This window comes from Salvelinus sp. IW2-2015, linkage group LG14 (genome assembly GCF_002910315.2).
Source record: "Salvelinus sp. IW2-2015 linkage group LG14, ASM291031v2, whole genome shotgun sequence".
Classification (NCBI taxonomy): Eukaryota; Metazoa; Chordata; class Actinopteri; order Salmoniformes; family Salmonidae; genus Salvelinus; species Salvelinus sp. IW2-2015.
The window spans coordinates 3,809,992-3,826,854 of record NC_036854.1 but is presented as its reverse complement, the minus strand read 5'-3'; the positions used below and the strand labels follow the sequence as shown (position 1 = coordinate 3,826,854).

Sequence of the window (16,863 nt, the reverse complement as noted above, 5' to 3'; positions counted from 1 at the left end):
TTCACCCTACGGGCAAGGCACTGAGGGCGCGCGGGACACCTACTGGACGGCAGAGCGGGGCGCGGGACACCCTTAGGGCAGGCAGAGTGGCGCGGACACCTACTGACAGGCAGAGCGGGCGCGGAACCCTACTGACAGGTAGAGCGGGGCGGACACCCTACTGACAGGCAGAGCGGACGCGGACACCCTACTGACAGGCAGAGCGGGCGCGGGCACCCTACTGACAGGCAGAGCGGGCGCGGGCACCCTATGAAGGAGAGCGGGCGCGGACACCCTACGAAGCGCCAGAGCGGCGCGGGACACCCTACTGACAGGCAGACGGGCGGGAGACGACGCGGCAGCGGCGGGCAGACACCCTACTGACAGCAGAGCGGGCGGCGGACACCCTACTGACAGGCAGAGCGGGCGGGACACCCTACTGACAGGCAGAGCGGCCGGACACCCTACTGCAGGCAGAGCGGCCGCGGACACCCTACTGACAGGCAGAGCGGGCGCGGCGACACCTACTGACAGGCAGAGCGGGCGCAGACACCTACTGACAGCGAGAGCGGCGACACCCTACTGACAGGCAGAGCGGGGCGGAACCCTACTGACAGCAGAGCGGGCGGGGCACCTTACTGACAGGCAGAGCGGGCGCGGGCACCCACTGACAGGCAGAGGGCGCGGACACCCTACTGACAGGCAGAAGCTAACTGCAGCGCGGGCGCGGACACCCTACTGACAGGCAGAGCGGGCGCGGGCGGCAGACACCCTACTGACAGACAGAGCGGGCGCGGGCGCAGACACCCTACTGACAGGCAGAGCGGCGCGCGGACACCCTACTGACAGGCAGAGCGGGCGCAGGCGCGGCAACCTACTGAACGCAGAGCGGGCGCGGACACCCTACTGACAGGCAGAGCGGGCGCGGACCACCCTACTGACAGGCAGAGCGGGCGCGGGACACCTACTGACAGCAGAGCGGGCGCGGACACCCTACTGACAGGCAGAGGCGGGCGCGTGACACCCTACTGACAGGCAGAGTGCCCCATCTGTGCTCCTTGCCTACTGCAATTTCCCTTCCAATTGGATTTAGTGGGCTGAAAGTGGGGACCTGTCTAGAAAAAGAGCCTGATCTGACGAGATGTAAGACGATGTGTACAGCCATGCTGCCTGCAGGTGCTCACTATTCCACTATTCTTCATATTTCCCAGATCGAATGAGTCAAGCCTCCTCCTCCCTTATTGAGGCGCAGCTAAAATTAGATAGACCCACAAAGAAAGACTGCTGGCTTATCGTCACCACGAGGCAACGTCCCAAATGGCACCCTATTCCCTATATAGTGCACTACTTTAGACCAGAGCCCTATGGAACTTGTTCAAAAGTAGTGCACTATATAGGGATTAGGATGACATTGGGTGGCCCTAAATCAGGAGGGAGGAAGATGGGAAGGTGAGAGGAGGAGGGGTGGTGAGTGGAGAGGAGGCGTGGTGAGTGGAGAGGAGGGGTGGTGAGTGGAGGAGGAGGGGTTGGTGAGTGGAGGAGGAGGGGTGGTGAGTGGAGGAGGAGGGTGGTGAGTGGAGAGGGTGGGGAGAGGGTGAGTGGTGAGTGGAGGAGGAGGGTTGGGTGGAGAGGGTGGGTGGTGAGTGGGAGGAGGGGTGGTGAGTGGAGGAGGGTGGGTGGGGAGGGTGAGTGGTGAGTGGAGGAGGAGGGTGTGGAGGAGGGGGGTGGTGAGTGGAGGAGGAGGGGTGGTGAGTGGAGGAGGAGGGTGGGTAGAGAAGGGTGCCAACAGCTAAACCCAGCAGAGCTGAGAAAACAGAAGGAAACAAGCACATTAAGGGGCGATCTGCAGTTTATTAAAAGTACAAAAATGGATGCACCAACAGTAATTCCTCCTTTAAGATAATATCCATGTAGAGGGGATAACGTGGGGTGTGTGGAACACAGCACCAATCCAACCACGCCAGCAGCCCTCTGCAACACCAGACTGATCCCAGGGAGAGTGTTTCTGAACGATGCTTCCTTACAGGACATTATGTAATATAATGCACCTTCTAAGAGACATGGTAGCAGGGCTTTTATACATTATAGTTACTGTACATCACAGCTATGCATTCATCCTGTTATCCTTGTAACATAACAGATGCATACATCAAGAGACCTAGGCAGGACAACTGTTGGTATACATTTTGATTTGGGTGGACCACAGACTTAATAATAGTTATTAAATAGTGGTAGCCTAAATGTTTTCATGCTTTTTAAGTGTTTTGAAAGACAGGACTATATCAGTCACAGATGCACTGATGATGGTGGACTGGTGTATAAACTGATACAGTCCTGATGGTGGTGGACTGGTGTAATAACTGAGATGGTGGACTGGTGTATAAACTGATACAGTCCTGATGGTGGTGGACTGGTGTATAAACTGAGATGTGGACTGGTGTATAAACTGATACAGTCCTGATGGTGGTGGACTGGTGTATAAACTGATATAGTCCTGTGATGGTGGACTGGTGTATAAACTGAGATGGTGGACTGGTGTATAAACTGATACAGTCCTGATGGTGGTGGACTGGTGTATAAACTGATACAGTCTGATGGTGGACTGGTGTATAAACTGGTACAGTCCTGATGATGGTGGACTGGTGTATAAACTGAGATGGTGGGACTGGTGTATAAACTGATACAGTCCTGCTGATGGTGGACTGGTGTATAAACTGAGATGGTGGACTGGTGTATAACTGATACAGTCCTGATGGTGGTGGACTGGTGTATAAACTGATATAGTCCTGCTGATGGTGGACTGGTGTATAAACTGAGATGGTGGACTGGTGTATAAACTGATACAGTCCTGATGGTGGACTGGTGTATAAACTGATACAGTCCTGATGATGGTGGACTGGTGTATAAACTGATACAGTCCTGATGATGGTGGACTGGTGTATAAACTGAGATGGTGGACTGGTGTATAAACTGATACAGTCCTGATGGTGGTGGACTGGTGTATAAACTGAGATGGTGGACTGGTGTATAAACTGATACAGTCCTGATGGTGGTGGACTGGTGTATAAACTGAGATGGTGGACTGGTGTATAAACTGATACAGTCCTGATGGTGGTGGACTGGTGTATAAACATACAGTCTGATGGTGGTGGACTGGTGTATAACTGATATATGGTGAACTGGTGTATAAACTGATACAGTCCTGATGATGGTGGACTGGTGTATAAACTGAGATGGGTGACTGGTGTAAAACTGATACAGTCCTGATGGTGGTGACTGGTGTATAAACTGAGATGGTGGAACTGGTGTATAAACTGATACAGTCTGATGGTGGACTGGTGTATAAACTGATACAGTCCTGATGATGGTGACTGGTGATATAAACTGAGATGGTGGACTGGTGTATAAACTGATACAGTCCTGATGGTGGTGGACTGGTGTATAAACTGAGATGGTGGACTGGTGTATAAACTGAGATGGTGACTGGTGTATAAACTGATACAGTCCTGATGATGGTGGACTGGTGTATAACAATACAGTCCTGATGGTGGTGGACTGGTGTATAAACTGATATGATGGTGACTGGTGTATAAACTGATACAGTCCTGATGATGGTGGACTGGTGTATAAACATACAGTCCTGATGGCGGTGGACTGGTGTATAAACTGATATGATGGTGAACTGGTGTATAAACTGATACAGTCCTGATGATGGTGGACTGGTGTATAACGGAGATGGTGGACTGGTGTATAAACTGATACAGTCCTGATGATGTGGACTGGGGTATAAACTGATACAGTCCTGATGGTGGTGACTGGTGTATAAACTGAGATGGTGGACTGGTGTATAAACTGAGATGGTGGACTGGTGTAATAAACTGATACAGTCCTGATGGGGTGGTGGACTGGTGTATAAACTGATATGATGGTGACTGGTGTATAAACTGATATGATGGTGAACTGGTGTATAAACATACAGTCCTGATGGTGGTGGACTGGTGTATAAACTGATATGATGGTGAACTGGTGTATAAACTGATACAGTCCTGATGATGGTGGACTGGTGTATAAACATACAGTCCTGATGGTGGTGGACTGGTGTATAACTGATATGATGGTGAACTGTGTATACTGATACAGTCCTGATGGTGGTGGACTGGTGTATAAACATACAGTCCTGATGGTGGTGGACTGGTGTATAAACTGATATGTGGTGAACTGGTGTATAAACTGATACAGTCCTGATGTGGTGGACTGGTGTATAAAACGGAGATGGTGGACTGGTGTATAAACTGATACAGTCCTGATGGTGGTGGACTGGTGTATAAACTGAGATGGTGGACTGGTGTATAAACTGATACAGTCCTGATGATGGTGGACTGGTGTATAAACTGATACAGTCCTGATGGTGGGTGGACTGGTGTATAAACTGAGATGGTGACTGTGTACTGGTGTATAAACTGAGATGGTGGACTGGTGTATAAACTGATACAGTACTGATGATGGTGGACTGGTGTATAAACTGATATGATGGTGGACTGGTCTATAAACTGATACAGTCCTGGTGATGGTGGACTGGTGTATAAACTGATACAGTCCTGATGATGGTGGACTGGTGTATAAACTGATACAGTCCTGGTGATGGTGAACTGGTGTATAAACTGATACAGTCCTGGTGATGGTGGACTGGTGTATAAACTGATACAGTCCTGATGATGGTGACCTCATGTATAAACTGATACAGTCCTGATGATGGTGACCTCATGTATAAACTGGTGGTGGACTGGTGTATAAACTGATACAGTCCTGGTGGTGGTGGACTGGTGTATAAAATGACATATTGAATATGATCACAGACTGGATACCAGTCTGTTTGGCATGACAAGTGGGATGATGGCCAAAGAGGACAAAAACTGCAAAGTTCAGGATTTCAGGGATATAAATATAGTTCTATTGACCCCACCGTGACATCATCACTGACCTCATGAGCTCCTCCACCTTGTCATCGATGTCCAGTTCCTCCTCCGTGGCCTCGAACCCGAACGGCCTGACGGCAGCAGCACTATTCATTGGGTACCGAGGCGGCGAGAGCTTCCCATTGGGCGTTGCCGCTAGGCTGTCCCGCCCCCCGTTCTGCACCATGGCGACCAGCGACACCGGGGACGAGAGGATGGCAGAGGGCGGGGGCGGCCCGGGTGGTGGGGAGGTGTCGTAGCTGTTGCTAGGCGAGGGGGAGAGCCCTCCACGTGGAGGGAGGTACTGTGTCTGTGTGGCGGTAGAGTTGGTGGAGGATGAGGCCAGGGCAGTGTTGGTAACATTACTGCTCCCAATACCACTGGCGCCATTATTATTATTACTACTACAGGAAGAGGATGTTGTTGAGGAGGTGGTGGCGGCAGAAACAGAGGCAGTGTTGTTGTTTGTGGTGGTGCTATTGGGGTCGGACACAGAGCTATTTGCTCCTCCTCCGTAGGAGGTGCGACGGCCGAACTTGTCCCCGTGCTCGCGGTCCAGCCGGTCTAGGGTGTCCAGGGCGTGGAGGATCTCCTGCTTGGTCATGCCCGTACGCCACAGCCTCTGGAGCAGGTCGATCTGCTCGATGGTGAAGCGAGGCTCGTCTGTGTAATGAGACATCCTGGAGGAGGGGAGGAGGGGACAGAGGTGGGGGAGAGGGAGAGGAGGAAGAAGAGCGTGAGAGAGAAGGAATGAAAACGAAAGAGAGAGGGGGAGTGGAGGTATGAGTGAGAAAAAAAAACGAGGGAGCTTCTTTTGGGTACAGCAGGCAATTCATGTAAAGTCACCTTGAAAGCAGCAGCAGATGCTATCTCATAATCATTCTACTGCTTTAAGACCAATAATAAATGCACTTCCCCGCTGCATGGTTTCCCCATAGGCTAAACATTTCCCCGCATGGTTTTCCATAAGCATTTCACTGTGTTATAGAAATCAATATCATCATAACCAGGCTGCGGCACATTTTCCATCTTGTGAAGCATTGGCTGGTAATGCATTCACTTCTGACCACTAGATCCATGCTTGCACTTTACATTGGATTTACTTTCAGTTCTAGAACCACCATACGACAGTGATCTATAGCCTAATTCTAGCTTCTCAAACATGACAACTGATCTGTATTTACATTTTTTTTTAAATTTAAAAAAGTAAACTGCCATTTTCATAGTCTGCTGCCAGGGTTAAGTAAACCATCACACCATTAAAACCTGTCCACTGCTAGCGACAGTCCTAAACTATTTCTAATCTATCAACAAGTGATAGAATAGGGGCAATTCTGAAAAGGTGTCAGGTGTTGTCTTTGAACAATTTGTTACAGGGATTCTTCCCTTTCTCTTAGTTGACAGTTAGCCCAGACCAGATGAGGCTCAATCACTGCTATTGTATTCATTACCTACCCACCTGAGCAGGAGATATTTACCCAGTTAACTGTTAACTAGACCGTAGGTTAYCTAACAAAGCTGGGTTAACCAGAAYGAGCCKAAAGCTAACAAAAAGGTTAACTTCTAGTTAGACCACAAGACAAGGTGTGTGAGACCGTTACACAACTGTKATTTATCCTCAGTTCTGACCAAGGGTATAAACCCATCATTGGTTGACCTAATCCTTCAGTGGTCTCCTCTGACAGATGGTATAGGCCTAGCTAGCAAACAACACGCTGGTCACTACACACGTTCTGCCCTTGGTCAGAACTGAGGATAAATMACTGTGGTGCGGCATGTTTGTAAGGCTCTTTAGGTCTGTAAACATCTCTCATCATGGCACCACCCACAAATAAGCTTTTAACAACTATATCTTGATTTAGTCATACAGGTAATGGGTGCGTAAAGTAGTTGCATATTTCTGTGGTGTTCAAGCACATCTGCGAAAAGCCCAGATTCAAACGCAAAAATAATTCACACAGATAGAAACTTGTTTACATTAGTGATTCTGCAATGCATTATCGTTAGCTAGCTACCTTGCTGGCAAACTAGGTAAACAAAGGCCGTTGGTACAAAAAAAACTGTTGCTGCTACCGCACTGAAAATAGAGCTAGTACTGGCTAGTTGTTAGCCTTTCTAGACAGACCTATCGAGTAAAAATAGACTGGCATAATGACGTTAGCTAGCTACTCCTTGCTAGTATATTGGCAAGCTAGCAAACTCAAAAAAATGCATCTGACTTTTAGCCATGCATTTAGCTAACTAGCTAACTAGACAACGGGTTCAGTTAAATTTAATGTGGTGGTTATTTAACCAGATTGCAAGATAGACAACTGCTAATCCACCATTGAAAATAATGTATAGGCTAGCTAGCTGATTGTAAGGCTAGTAGCTAACGTTTGATTGCTAAATATATTAAATCTTACCTTATGTAGCTAGCTATCTCGATGTGCCTCCTTACACTTGACCCTTTAATATTGCACCACCACAAAACACCGTGTGGCGGGGGAAAACCACTTATTAACAGGAGCAACACATCGATCAACCACCAGATTGTAGCAGGAGTGCCCGGCCCTTTTACTAGATTTCAATCACAAGCGGACTGTTTGCCTTTGTCTGACTGACAACAGCCATATTGATAGAAACACCTTGACGATAGTTACATGGGAGTTGTAGTTTAATTTTGGTCAGCGCGATAACAAGGAAATTTGACACAAACTACATGTCCTACCGACAAATGGAGCATTATAGGTTCCTAGACATTTGGAAGCGTAGATAAAGATGTAATAAAATTCAGTTGTAAATAAAACTTGGTAAAAATTTACAGTATACAGTTTATTGTAACACCATATTGATATTCAAAAAGAGATTAGTGGTCATCCAATCTATATCTTTTAAAAATGTATGTCTAGTTTCCATCTAGAAATAAATGGAACATTCATAGTCAGATCAGACTGAATGCACGTATAAAACATTTGAAAAATAATTAAAAACAAGCCCAATGTGCAATGTCTTAAACACTCTAATACATTACATAAATACCAAAATCTGCATACAAAACAGAACCCATCCTATACTGAACAAAAATATAAAAGCAAATTGCAACAATTTCAAAAATTAGTTACAGTTCATGTTAGGAAATTTGTCAATTGAAATAAATTGCTTAGACCCTAAAGTCCACAGATTTCACATTACTGGGCAGGAGCGCCGCCATGGGTGGGCTTAGGAGGCCATAGGCCCACCCACTTGAGAGCCAGGCCCACCCACTTGAGAGCCAGGCCCACCCACCCAGAATTAGTTGTTCCCCCCCCAACAAAAGGGTTTTATTACAGACAGAAATACTCCTTAGTGGGCATCCCGAGTGGCGCAGTGGTCTAATGCACTGGAGTCGTCACTACAGACCCGGGTTCGATCCCGCAGCCGGCCACGACTGGGAGACCCATGAGGCTGTGCACAATTGGCCCGGGTTAGGGGAGGGGTTAGCCGGCCGGGATGTCCTTGTCCCATCGCGCTCTAGCGACTCCTGTYGTTGGGCCAGGCACATGCACGCTGAACAGTTGTACGGCGTTTTCTCTGACACATTTTTGCGGCTGGCTTCCGGGTTAAGCGAGCAGTGTGTCAAGAAGCAGTGCGGCTTGACAGGGTCGTGTTTCGGAGGACGCATGGTTCTCGACCTTCACCTCTCTCAAGTCCGTATGGCAGTTGCAGCGATGGGACAAGACTGTAACWACCAATTGAGGAGAAAAGGAGGTAAAAAGTATATATTAAAAAAAAGTTTCATCAGCTGTCTGGTCTCAGACGATCCCGCAGCTGAAGAAGCCGGTATGTGGATGTCCTGGGCTGGCGTGGTTACATGCGGTTGTGAGGCGGGTTGGACATACTGCTAAATTCTTTAAAAATGGCATTGGAGGTGGCTTATGGTAGAGAAATGAACATTACATTCTCTGGCAACAGCATGCCAATTGCACGCTCCTCAAAACTTGAGACATCTGTGGAATTGTGTGACAAAACTGCACATTTTAAAGTGGCCTTTTATCCCCAGCACAAGGTGCACCTGTGTCATGGTCATGCTGTTTAATCAGCTTCTTGATATGCCACACCTGTCTGATGGATGGATTATCTTGGCAAAGGAAAAATACTCATTAATAGGGATGTAAAATTTGTGCACAKATTTTTTGAATAATAAGCTTTTTGTACATATGGATAATTTCTAGGATCATTAAACATGGGACCAACACATCACATGTTGCGTTATATTTTTGTTCAGTATACATAAAACACATACAGGTTGCATTCTACCTGTCCCACACTATCCCAAAACCTTATAACATCCAAACATAAAATGATCCAATCAAGCAGTTTAAGTAAAGTTCATACACACAGAATATTTCTTGTTAGCTAAAAACAGATACTCATAACATATTGTTCTGCCATACTGTTCTACTAACATAGGTAATAACCAGGTTTGGGGCTAATTCCATTTCAATTTCAGTCAATTCAGAAAGCAAACCAAATTCCTAATTGAAAAGCATTGAATATAATTGGAATTTGTGTATTTCCTGAATTGAAATGGAATTGACGCAACCCTGGTAATAAAATATGGCACGTGTTATTTGAGAACCTGAGAGACCCAATCAGGACAAAAAAATACATTCAGATGATATGAAAGAAAGCTCTGAGGTGAAGTTTCCCCTTGGTCAGGGGTTCTCAAACTGTTTGGGGCCTGGGACCCCTTTTGTGATAGAAAATTCAACAAGGACCCGCTGCTCATAATCAGAAGACATGTCCAGTGTGTTAAAAACAGCCTACAGGGAGTTTTACTATGACGTCTGCAGTGCATGGCTGAACAAACCAAGTCTAGGGCCCGGAGAAAAAACATTTAAAAGCCCCTCCTCATGCCATCAGAGAGAAAATGTTGCAGTTTTCAAACTATTATCCTGGAATTCTACACATTTTGCCACGAGGCAAAGAGCAAACTTTGCCATTTTAGAACTTAAATCACAGTGCATTTATGTAAAAAAAAAAATAAGATAATTGGTGGAGTACTGTGGATTCCAATATCCCTGTAAGCCTCCAGGGTTAATAACATAAATTACAAATTACTACTATAAATACACTTTAAAAACTTATTCCACGGATACCTTGGCCAAAAGTCGTTCAATCTTTTGTTAGTAATATCCCCCCCCCCAAATTAAAAAAAATAAATAAAAAATTGAAAGTTCTAGCCGCAGATCCTACTTTGAGAACCCCTGCCCTAGGTCATGTGTCAAACTCATTCCAAAGAGTGCTGAGTGTGTGCAGGTTTTCACCGCCTCCCTTGTACTTGATTGATGAATTAAAGCTAAGACACAGCGGTAGGCTTGTCAAACGTTTACCTGACAGTACTTAGCACCTCCAAAACAGTGCGGCAGTCAATCTCTCTTTTGTGTTCACACAGCAAAGACCTTTGAAGTCGTTAGCCACTCAGCCTTGTTAAAATACTCCAAACCAGAAGGTGGCAGTAGCGTTGTTTGGCAATGCATATCMGTGCGTATTGCTTATGGTCTAGATTCCAAGCTATCTGCGCTAATGTTGCTATTTCGTAGAAAGTAGGGTCGGGAAGTATCCAGATGTTCATKCCGTTTCTGAACCATACCAGGGTATACGGTATTACTAAATGTGCACACAAGGGGGCGCCATAAAAATAAAAAAACATACCAAAGAAATGCCCCKAAAAATGTAAGCATCAGGGATCTTGATCCATCCAGGAGGGGATTGAATGGCACTGCTGTAAACAAGAAGTTTCACCTTGACGTCTAGCGATTTAYCTGGCAAGTTAGCAAACCATTGGTATCGAAAATCATACCAACGCTATTTCGAAAATACCCCGATATAAGGTATATCACCCAAGCCTAGTAGAAAGTCTTTGTTGATACTAACCAGATGGCCACAGCTAGATAACTACCTAGCAAGATGACAAAGAAACCATTTAATTCACTCTCCATAATCCCATACTGCCAGTCCCTAGCCAAATGTTTAGTTTGCTAGCATAACATAGCTAGCTAGCCGGGTCGGCATGCAGCAGGTACCTCTTTTGTTCTAGCAAGAGAAGGAACGGCCTCCTACTGTGATAAGTACCTATCGGCAGTCCATCGACAGTCAGATTCTCGGTGTGTTTCATGCTTTAAGGTCACTGATTAGTAAGGAACTCCCCTCACCTGGTTGTCTTAGTCTTAATTGAAAGGGAAAAACTAAAATCAGCAGACTCTAGGGCCCTCCGTGGAATGAGTTTGACACCCCTGCCCTAGGTACAGATCTAGGATCAGATCTAGGATCCCCCCCCCCGAACCTATCCATTAGTGAAGAAAATGCTATACTGACCCAAGATCAGTGTCTAGGGGCAACTACACAAAACTGGCTCCGGGATGAAGTTACCCCTAGATACAGATCTAGGATCAGCTTCCCCTCCCCCCAATACTAACCTTATCCATGAGTGGGGYAAAAGTCAAACTGACCCAAGATCACTTGGGGTAACTTAATCCTACTCCTTGATGCAGCCAGCACCATGAACTGGGCCTCTCCTCTATCTGTCCATCAGTGACTGAACATTTAAAATGAGAAAAAGGTGCACCTCTTATGTCTTGATATGTTGCTGTGGTTTTCGGTTGCACCTCTACTAGTTGGTTGTGGCATTGCGTAGTGTCTAGTACCCACCAGGTTGGGGATCAATCTCGTTTCAATTCCAGCAATTAGGGAAGTAAACTGAAATTCGAATTTAAATTTTCCTCAATGCATCTCTAGAGAAGTGTTCAGGGGAAATTGAAATTGGAATTCCAGTTTCCTTCTTGAATTGACTGAATTGAAATGAAATTGACCCCAACCCTGCTACTCTCTCCTCTCAGCTGTTCCAGGATTTACGGTTGTCTCCTTTGCGACCGGCCCCAGCCCCCTCTCCCTTGGCCAGGGCAGTGAGGGCAGCCAGGTTAGGGCTGGACCCTGATAAGTTAGCACTGCGACGCTTCTGCTGCTGTCGCCGCTTCTCCTTAGCTCCGCCCCCGACTCCTCCACGGCTCACCCTATCAGGACGCACCAACACCCCGTAACCAGGGTTACAGTGGAAGTAGTGCTTTCCACCCACAGACCCGTCGTTTTTCCCTGGATAGAGAAAGAGCCAGTGAGACATCCAACACTGGGTATGTTAATTTACTCAAAATATATCACACACACAAACACGCAAGACTTAGTTAGCCATCACAAGAACTACAGCAGAATCGTAAAGTTAAAAATAAATACAAATCAGAACACATCACATGGTAACCTCTTCTACCTACCTGCAGGTAAGTCCAGCTCCACTCCGACCCAGGTTCCGTCTGCGAAATCCGTAGGTCCCACGTAGCGCACCGTGCCACTTTTATTAGTTCCTACAGTCACAAACTCCCCCTCTTTCAGCCAGTCAGGCACCTCTGTGGCTGTGTCTCCTTCGTCTGAGTCAGAGATGATCTCCAGAGGGAGAGAGAGATCAGCACTAAGACCACTGTTCCTGGCCTGGCTCTCCTCCTCATTTACGATAGGATGGAAGGACTTCAGATCGGACGTACTTACTTTCTGGATCTTGAATGGGTTGGCTGCCGAGCTACTGGGAGGTTTGACAACTAGGGCTGGAAGAAGGGCTGGGACAGGGGCTGGAAGAGGGGCTGGGACAGGGGTTAGGACAGGAGCTGGGACAGGGGTTAGGGGAGGGGCTGGGACAGAGGTTAAGAGAGGGGCTTTGGGTGGGACAGGAGCAACAGCAGTGATTGGAGCTGAAGCCAGGGTTAGGGCTGGGGCTTGAGCTGGGGCTAGGGTTGGAGCTAGGGTTGGAGCTGGAGCCAGGGTTGGAGCTAGGGTTGGAGCTACGGTTGGAGCCAGGGTTGGAGCTTCGGCTGGCTGGCTAGGTGCAAGCTCGACAACCAGAGGCTTTACAGGGGTAAGTGCAGGTTCAGGCTGATCTGCCGGTGCTAGCTTGTATGTTGGTGCGAGCTGGTCTGCTGGTACTAGCTGATCTAGAGGTGCTAGCTGGTCTAGAGGTGCTGACTCAGCTGTTTCCTCACACTGTTCCCGAGGTGACTTTGGCTCCACTGGTGGTTCTTCTAACTGGACTGGGTCTTTTATGTGGACTGGTGGTTCTGACTGGTCTAATACTACAGACAGTTTTTCTGTTAACTTGTCTGGTGAAGACTGTGTCAGTTGTTCTTGTACAGACTTGACTGGCTGTACTGGTGGTTTAGACTCATTAGATACTACAGACTGTTCTTGTGTAGACAGTGTCAGTGACTCTGGTTGGATTGATCCTTCACACGGTAGTAGTCTGTAGTAGTCTTGTGTAAACTTGTGTGTCAGTGACTCTGGTGGAGTCATATCTTCAGGTTCTCCTGAGGATTCATAGGGTTCTGATATGAGAAGAGGTTCTGCGGAGGTTCCATGTGGTTCCGATGGGAGAGAAGATTCTGCTCGGAGTGTATCAATACCAGTCCCGTCTGCCTGGGGAGTACTAGTACCAGTCCTCTGTTTCTCTGAAGCCTCCAGGTRAGAAGCAGTGGCCTGAGGTATCTGAGAAGCATCCCTCTCTTCCTCCTGGCCGGCCATGTTAGACTCCCGATGAAGACACCGACCGATGTCGGACTCAAACGACCTGTGCATCACCTCAAAGCCATCTGGATTGAGATTGGCTGACAGAGCGAGGTCCCCACAAATCAGGTAAGCCTCTGACAGGGTTGCCGTGGAGACGCTGGTGGACATGTAGCCGCTGGATGCCTCGCTGACCGGACTGGGGACGGGGTCTTCCATCTCAGGGATGATGGGAGGGATGATAGCCGGGGGGAGGGGCATGGTTTTCGCAGCCTCTGATTGGCACTTTGGGGGGATGATTTCCCCAATGGGAACCTGTGGAATTAACCAAACAGACAAGTAATGAATGGTGACGAGCATATTACCATGCTTCTCAATACTTACTAGGGACAGACGATCAAGTAACTTACCAAGTGACTCAGTTTTGTATCCATGTCCTCTTCAACACTTGCTGACTGCACTACGATGCGAGGTAGGCTCTGAGGGAGGGGCTAAAGATGAGGACATATGTTAAAAGTTTGATCAGAGATGTTTCACAGAGTACATGACAGTTAAATCAATCATAGATGTCATTACAGAAAACAGGCTCAAGCTCTCTTCCAGCCTCTGATCTAGGGACAGTATCCAGATTCCAGCCTCTGCTCTAGGGACAGTATACAGATTCCAGCCTCTGCTCTAGGGACAGTATCCAGATTTCAGACTCTGCTCTAGGGACAGTATCCAGATTCCAGCCTCTGCTCTAGGGACAGTATCCAGATTCATGTCCCTTTTCTATTAAATCATCCTCCATTCTGACCTGCTCAAAACCCTGGGAATGAAGTAAAGAATGATCAAGGCCATTACCACTAGATAGCCTAGCGGTTAGAGCGTTGGACTAGTAACCGAAAGGTTTGGCATGATCGAATCCCCGATTCTGCCGTTCTGCCCCCTGAACAAGGCCGTTAACCCACTGTTCGAAGGCCGTCGTTGAAAATAAGAATTTGTTCTTAACTGACTTGCCTAGTTAAATAAAAGGGTAAAAAATATATATATATTTAAAAAAAATGTTTTTACACAGCTAAACATTCCAAAGCCCTGTCTCCTCAGATAAGGGGAAGTGGAGGACAGCCACAGTCATGGGTTCAGGTGAGAAACGACACAAAGCAGATCAGCTGTAACAGCACAATCAGAGTTCTAGTGGAATTCTGGAATCACAGTCAGAAATGAGAGGTGATTGTTTTCTGATGTTTTTCTTGGAAGATGCTCTTTTCAGCAGCAGGAGAAGAACCTACTGAGGGCATAGTCAGCAGGTCAAAACAGAACTACCCTGTCATCCTCTGGGCTCAGCCGATAACACCTGGAACACAACCACTGTCATATACATCTCTCCTGTCCACTCCACCACTCCTTCACACTGCTGGAGAATATTCCCATACAGAGACTATCAGAGGTACTGTAAATTATACCCTAGTAGAATAATATTTTGAAGATAAATACACAACGCAGAGTACTAATGGTTAATAGGGAAAATAGTTCAACAGCTGTTTAGAATGTGTGAAATGTCAGTCCTGAACTCAGAGCTACGTGTGCTACGTTTTCGTTGGTCTGTACATTGAGTCTGGAGCAGGATACTTGTTATTTGGCCATTGGCCCAGTTGTACTGCAAGGACTTGTGATTGGTCAACCCCAGGCTAGGGGGTTGGGGGGGGGTGGAGTTATAAATGGCATCCTGTTCCTTTGTTCTGTGGAGAGAAAAAAACTGAGGACAAGGAAGACTGAACATCTACTTCCCAGCATAATATCTATGATTTGTCCTTTCCAAATAAATCTATTTTTCTCCCCCTGATTTGCTTTGGGGTTTGTGTTATTAAAGAATAACATAAACTGCTAACACTAGTGTAACAGATGGCCACTTCACATAGAGCAGGTTACTACATGTGTGAGATAATGTGAATGTTGGTTATATATATATATATATATAGTGTTTAAGGGCAGCACGTGTTTTTTGTTGCTCTCAATGAAGCATATGCTACAAATAAGAACTGACCACAAAGCAGATGTTACTGTTAAAGGGTAGCAAATATGTTCAGCAGTAGTGTAAATACTTGCTGGCAGATAAGGGTCTGGTCTATGAACTGACCAGAGATCAGTAGTGTTATTAGTTTAGTACTTTACCTGCTGTGGGACATGGGTCAGGTCTCTCTTCTCCTCCCTGGTTGGGAACAGGGACTTTAGCAGTTTAGGGACAGGAGGAACCAGAGCCTTGACTGGGGAGAAATAAGAGGTAGCACGAGCATACCGTGAGAGACCTGGAGAGGGTAAGCAGAGGAAAGAGGAGGAGGAGAGGAAGAAGAGGAGGAGGAGAGGAAGAGGAGAGGGTACTAGAAGGGAGGACGAGGAGGAAGGGGGTACGGGGAGGGAGGAGGAGGAAGAGGACGGGGAGGAAGGAGGAGGCCGAGGAGGAAGAGGAAGAAGTGGAATAAGAGGAGGAAAAAGAGGAGGAAAATTAAGGAGAAAGGAAAGATGAAGAAATAAATTAGTGAGAAAAAAGAAAGAAACAGAGGACAGATCTGATAGATTAACCAACAGATGAAACCACAGAAACAGAGGACAGGTCTGATAGATTAACCAACAGATGAAACCACAGAAACAGAGGACAGATCTGATAGATTAACCAACAGATGAAACCACAGAAACAGAGGACAGGTCTGATAGATTAACCAACAGATGAGCAGCACTAGTTACAGTTCTAAAAGAGGAAAAGGTTAGCGATAGCGATCATTAGCCGTGACGTAACAAGAGGCATTGTTTGTTGTTCTCACTAGTCTCAGGGTGGATGTTCTGGGCCAGAGGCAGAGCGGAGCTAGGCAGGGTGCGTCTGGAGTTGGACGGCGGAGAGAACACTGACAGATCCTGGTTACTCTCTGACCAGCTCTGAGGAAACGAGAAGCAGACCTCCAGCAGACATTATCTACATATATTGTTAGATATGTTTTACTGTATTGTTGTAACAACAACAAAAATAGTAATTGTTCAAACTGTTTATCTTATGTTGTAATTCTGCTTCATAGTCAAATGAAAGTATAGGTGAAACTAGGGGCTGTGTGCATGGGGACGTCTATATGCATTTCAAACTGAAGATATAGCTGTGAGCAGCATTGAACGGGGTTCACGGAATGACAAAAAGGACACAAGATCAGTTGGATAACAAAACAAGAACTATAATGTAGGAACTATTTCACATTGTTCGTCTGCATAATATAACCCTAACATTAGTTTGCATGAGACAAAGTCCACTTGATCAAGAGTTATTGCTCTAGTATCCTATGGTGCCACTCTGGTCAATGACCTCTATAGCGCCACCAACTGGTCTGGAGGTCAATGA

The 16,863-nt window shown here is 46.7% G+C and overlaps 2 pseudogenes; both read right to left on the bottom strand.

Annotated features, from left to right (window-relative positions):
• Window positions 1-7,528, bottom strand: part of LOC111972887 (homeobox-containing protein 1-like) — a 25,772-nt pseudogene extending 18,244 nt beyond the window's left edge.
• Window positions 7,529-7,727: 199 nt separating this feature from the next.
• LOC111972886 (kinesin-like protein KIF13B) overlaps window positions 7,728-16,863 on the bottom strand; it is an 86,943-nt pseudogene continuing 77,807 nt past the window's right edge.